Raw genomic sequence first — 6,016 nt, 5'->3', positions numbered from 1 at the left:
GCCTCCCTATGAGGAATTTGGGTGGTTCCTCCAACCTGCATTGTAAGTGTTACTATAAGAATTATTTTGAGGCCAAGGATTATTACCCATATAATTTATTTGCTCGTTCTCCATGTTAAGCCCGTAGGATGGATATTCTAAATTACTCATTCTACCTCCACTTGCATCGCACTGCATTACTAGATGAACCTGTGTAGAACCAAGTAAACCATCAATTTTTCTATTCAAAAGTTTTACCTGATTGGAAAGCACAATAATTGAATCGATGTTAAAAATGCCGACTGCTTTCATTGGCTTTGTCCTCATGACTTGCCACTGGTAATTGTTCAGTGACATCTCTTCTATGATCTCATAAGCTTCTTTAGGTGTCTTATTATTGATGGTTCCACTGGCAGCTACATCAATCATTTGTCTAGTTGAGGGATTCAAACCGTTGTGGAAAGTTTGAACTTCTAGCCAAATAGGCAACCCTTGGTGAGGGCACCTTCTCAATAGATCCTTGTATCTCTCCCATGCATCATAAAGTATTTCTAAATCCATCTACACAAAAGAAGAGATATCATTCCTCAGTTTAGCCGTTTTAGCCGGTAGAAAATATTTAAGTAAAAAAATTTCGATCATTTGTTCCCAAGTGGTGATTGACCCTCGCGATAATGGGTTCAACCACTGTTTAGCCTTATTCCTCAATGAAAAGGGAATAACCAAAGGCGAATGGCATCGTCAGAAACACCATTAATCTTAAAAGTGTCGCAGAATTCTAGAAAATTTGCTAAATGAGTGTTTGGATCCTCGTCCTGCAAACCATCAAACTGAACAAACTGTTGCATCATTTGAATCGTGTTAGGTTTCAGTTCAAAATTATTTGCAACAACAGCAGGTCTAACTATACTCGATTCAGTTCTTATTAAAGTAGGTTTAGCATAATCATACATAGTACGAGGAGGGGATTCTGATCTACTAGATTTGCAGCAACCACAAGAGGTAGCGAATTATTCTGATTTTTAGCCATCTCCTCGATATTAGTGTGAATATCTCCCTCTCACTCTTCCTCTAGTATTATAGGCTTCACCTTATTTCTCTTTGGTTTCTACGAGCTGTGCTCTTTATCTCACTATCAAAAAGCAAAGGTCCTGACGGGTTTCTTCTAGTCATAAACTATAAAAACCTACCAGAAGTAAATAACAGAAAATTTAGTAATTAAAACACAAACAAAATTAAATTGCAATAAAAATAAAAAATGGTTAAAGTAATAAAAATTAAGCGCTCCTAATATCTTAGTCCCCGGCAATGGCGCTAAAAACTTGATGGTCGTAAAACTAACTAAAAATTCGACTAAGGCAAGCGCACCTATTGAACAGTAGTATAGTTATGGTGAGACCGAAAATATCGTATCCACAAGGACTAAAGGTACTAGTAATTACTATCTTTTTATTATCTAGCCTAAGAATTGAAAGATGTTTTTAAACTAAAACTAATTATCTAATTAACTAAGATTGCGACAGAGATTAAAGTTGGAAAATACTTTTTAGAAAACCGATGGAGAAGACAATACCCAAGGAAGAATCCACCTAGACTTCAATTATTACTTCTAAATTAGACGATTTATTCACTTGACTTAATTTGTAGAAATCCCTAGTTTATGTTATTTTCTCTCTCGCGACAAAAAACAACTGACTCTAGGTTGATTAATCGAAATCTCTTTCTAATTAAAACCCCTATTGTCGCATTAACTCGGTCTATGGATTCCCTTATTAGATTTGACTCTAATCCGGCAGATTTATGTCCCCTATCTCTAGGATTGCATGCAACTCCACTTAATTATGAACGATCTACTCTTAAACAGGGACTTTTGCTCTACTGAATAAGCGTATCAAAACATGAATTAATATCCTGAAATATTAAAACAAGGATTAAAACTCACAATTAAGAATAATAAAAAGTATTTATCATATAATTCAAATAGTAATAAGAACTGTCTTAGTTTTCATCTCCCTTAGGTATTTAGGGAGTTTATTTCATAATAATGGAAAACATCTCAAGATTGGGAAAACAACAAAACATAAAGAACCCAAAGAACTCCTAAGGAAATTTGAGATCAGTGACAAAGTATTTTTGAAAGTATCTCCGTGGAAGAAAGTATTTCGATTTGGCAGAAAAGGGAAATTGAGTCCAAGGTTTATCGGGCCGTATGAAATTATCAAGCATATCGGGCCAGTTGCTTAGAAAAGATTCATAATTTCTTTCATGTATCAATGCTTAGACGCTATAGATCTGATCCATCACATGTGATTTCTCCGTGTGAGATTGAGATTTAGTCTGATATGACCTATGATGAAGAACTGATTCGTATTTTAGCATGCGAAGTTAAATAATTTAGAAATAAGAAAATTTTGTTAGTAAAAGTAATGTGGCATCAACACGGTATTGGAAAAGCTACATGGGAGCCCGAAGATGCTATGAAACAAAAATATTCAAATCTGTTCAACAGTAAGATTTTCAGGGACGAAAATCCCTAAGGGGGAGAGTTGTAACAGTCCGATTTAGACCCTAGTCAGAATACTAGTTTCGGGACCACAAACTCGAGTCAAAAAATATTTTAATATTATTTTCCATGTTTACATTATGTGTTTAAGCATGTGTGAAAGTTTCATATGAAAATTTTATCATTTGTGTGCTTAATTTGCAAAAAAGGACCTAATCGCATAAAATGTAAAAGTTACATGCTATATGTTAAGTGTGCCTAATTGATATGGCTTATTATTTGTGAGGTCCTTATGCGGTTATTTGACCATGGCATGCATTAAATAACTTAGATGGACATTATATAATGGTTTATTAATATTTTAATGCAAGGATAAAATGGTAAACTAATTAATAATGTTGATTAATAAAATAAAGGAATGAAAATAAGGCCATTATTCTTTATTTTGCCAAAATTGAAAAATAGGGTCTTAAAGTCTTCAAAAATTTGGCACTTGCAAGCATCAATAAGGTATGTGTTTTTTATCAGTTTTTGATAATTTCTACGTTTTTGTGATTGTTGCTTAGTAATCTATTAAGCCCATGTCTCAATTTCTGAATTTGATGATGATTTTGAGTTGAGCCATTGATGAAATTATGAGTTTTTTTATGTTAATGTATGAAAAATGAAAGATATTTGTTGGGTTAACATGTTTTGTCTTTGAATTTTTGATGAATTTGAGTTTATTGAGCTAAATTGTAAAAATGAGATTTTGAGCGACTAAAATGAGAAATAAAAGAAATATGTGGGCTTATATGAGCACTACGAATATTCGGCCAAGTATGTGAAAAATGAAATTTTGTGTATTTTGTAATTTTGTGAATTTGTGAATTAGGGACTAAATGTTAAAATGTGAAAATGTGAGGGCTAATTTGTAAAATACCCTAAATATGTGTTTATGGATTGATTTGAATGAATGTGAAATTGAATAAGTCAAATTTGAATGCGTTTAGATCAAGAACTAAAGAAAACGGAATTAGATCGGGGGAGAACGAAAGTCGTGGAATAGTTGCTCGTTTTCATTTATTTCCATACGAGGTAAGTCGATATACAAATAGATGTATTTGAATTGATTTATTTATGCTTAAAATGATATTGAAATCTGGTAAATGGTTATAGAAGCTGATTATTTGAAATTGAGAAAGTTCCAATGACGGTGTCCGAAAAGCCTCGTCTAAACCATAGGAATAGTTAGGATACATATGTCATGACATAGGATTTTTGATATGTGATTTCGTGTAAGACCACGTCTGGGACGTTGGCATCGACTTATGATTTACATGTAAAACAACGTCTAGGATGTTGGCATCGACTTATGATTTACATGTAAGACCATGTCTGGGACATCGACATCGTATTTGATTTCGTGTCAGACCCTGTATGGGACAGTGGCATTGATATTTTATTACATGTAAGACCACATTTGGGACATTGGCATTGTATGAGCTTTTCGAGCTATCCAAGTATCCTTATTGGTTCCGAACGGTTCAACGGGCATTCTGAGAAAATGGATGACTATGTGAATGTGTAATCCGATTCAGGTACATTTGAATTGTATACCATCTTTCAGAATGAAAGGTAAGTCGATAAACCGTAAATTATACATATTTTTACCCCATGTTTAATGCATTTTATGGATGATTTCTCATTAGAATTGGTGAATTCGATGCTCCTAATGCTTTAATTTCATGTTTTATATGCACGAGAGCACCAAGAGTCAAAATGAGCCAAAAATGATCAAAAAAGGGACAAAACAGACCAAATCGAGAAGATGACAAGGCCTAAGCCTTGCCACACGGGTAGCTCACACATCCGTGTCTTTCGAGGGTGTCAACCAAGGCTTTCATGATTTACACGGCCTGGCCATTGACCCACACGACCGTGTACAATTTAACGGATCGAACATGGCTTGGCAATCACGTCACACAGCCGTGTCACACGGGCGTGCCCTTGCCGAGCCCAAGTTAAGTCCAAATCGAAAAAGGCCAATTTTGAGAGATTTTAGGCATTCCAAAGCCTATACATACACCATAGAGGAGGAGGAAAAGGGAGATGGAGAATAGGGGGTAAGGAATTACCCCAAGGAAGTCGATTGGCCCATCTCAAAAGCCGGGTTCATCATCAAGAGTGAAGATCTCTCCTCAATTTCCCTTCAGGAGTTTTGGGTTTTCTTTATGTTTTGTATTCTTTATTCTTCGGAGATGTTTTCTTATTTAGTTATGAACTAAATCCCCTAAATACCTAAGGGGAATGAAATCTAAGACGAATCTTGTTATTATTTTGTGAATCGTATGATAAATATTTGACTTGTTCTTAATTATGTGTCCTTAATTCTTGTTTTGATATCCCAGGATACTGATTCAAGACATGCTCTTATTCAGAGGAGAAATAGACCCTGTCTAAGAGTATTTTTGTCATAATTAAGCGGAGTTGATTGTGCGCCTAGAAATAGGGTGATAATATTTTTCTGGAATAGGGTGAAACCTAATAAGGGGATTCATAGATCGAGTTAATGCAACCATAGAGTGGTAACTAGAGAAAAGTCTCGGTTATTCAATCTAGGGATTAGACATTATTAGTCTTGAACAGGGATAATAACATAACTTAGGGATCTCTATGGAACAAGTTGAATGAATAAATCGTCCGATTCGGAGCCAGAATAACAAGTGAAGTCTAGGTGGATTTTTCCTTAGGTATTGTCTCAAGTCAATCGATTTTCCTAAAAGCAATTCCCCAATTCTTTTCTCTATGCATTCTTAGTTTAGATAGTTAGTTAATTAAAACAAATAAACCCCTTTTATTCTTAGGCTAGATAATAAAAAGATAGTTATTACTAGTACTTTTGGTTCCCTTGGGTACGATATCCAGTCTTGCCATTACTATACTATTGTTTGATAGGTGCGCTTGCCTTTTCGTCGTGATAATAGTTAGTCTAGGTTTGATCTTAATTATAAATATTTATTACTTTTTTACGAATCACGCGGTCAAGTTTTTGGCACCATTACCGGAGAACTAAAATATTAGGAACACTCAATTTTTATTACTTTAGCCATTTATTTTTCTTTCAATTTAATTTAATATTATTATTATTTATTAATTTATTTTTTCCTTCTCATGGCAGGTTTTTATAGTTTATGACTAGAAGAAACCCATCGGGACCATTATTTTTTGACGAAAAAATCGATCGTATAGTTCGTAGAAGTCAAAGAGAGATAAGGCGCAGCTTACAATACATGGTGTGACAGCCCTAATTTGACCCTAGTCGGAAAGTGGTTCCGGGACCACAAAACCGAGTCACAAAAATAATTAACCATTATATTCTTTGCTTATAATACGTGTAAATGCATGTGTGAAAGTTTCATGCTTTGATTTTTTCATTTGTATGTGAAATTTATTAAATAGGACTTATGTGAGACATTTTTGAAATGTGATAGGTTAATTTAAAATGGTCTATTAATGCATGTTATAAAAAAAGTGGACTTGCATGTCAAATTG

General features: G+C 34.3%; 1 non-coding gene across 1 annotated transcript; it reads left to right on the top strand.

The window, feature by feature from the left end:
• Window positions 1-466: 466 nt before the first annotated feature.
• Window positions 467-573, top strand: LOC121211647 (small nucleolar RNA R71). The gene has a single exon (XR_005906866.1). It is a non-coding gene; the product is annotated as a small nucleolar RNA R71 (small nucleolar RNA).
• The last annotated feature ends 5,443 nt before the right edge of the window (window positions 574-6,016 follow it).

This window comes from Gossypium hirsutum, chromosome A12, assembly GCF_007990345.1.
Source record: "Gossypium hirsutum isolate 1008001.06 chromosome A12, Gossypium_hirsutum_v2.1, whole genome shotgun sequence".
Taxonomy (NCBI): domain Eukaryota; kingdom Viridiplantae; phylum Streptophyta; class Magnoliopsida; order Malvales; family Malvaceae; genus Gossypium; species Gossypium hirsutum.
Note: the sequence above shows the minus strand (reverse complement) of the source record. Positions and strands in the feature narration are given on the sequence as shown.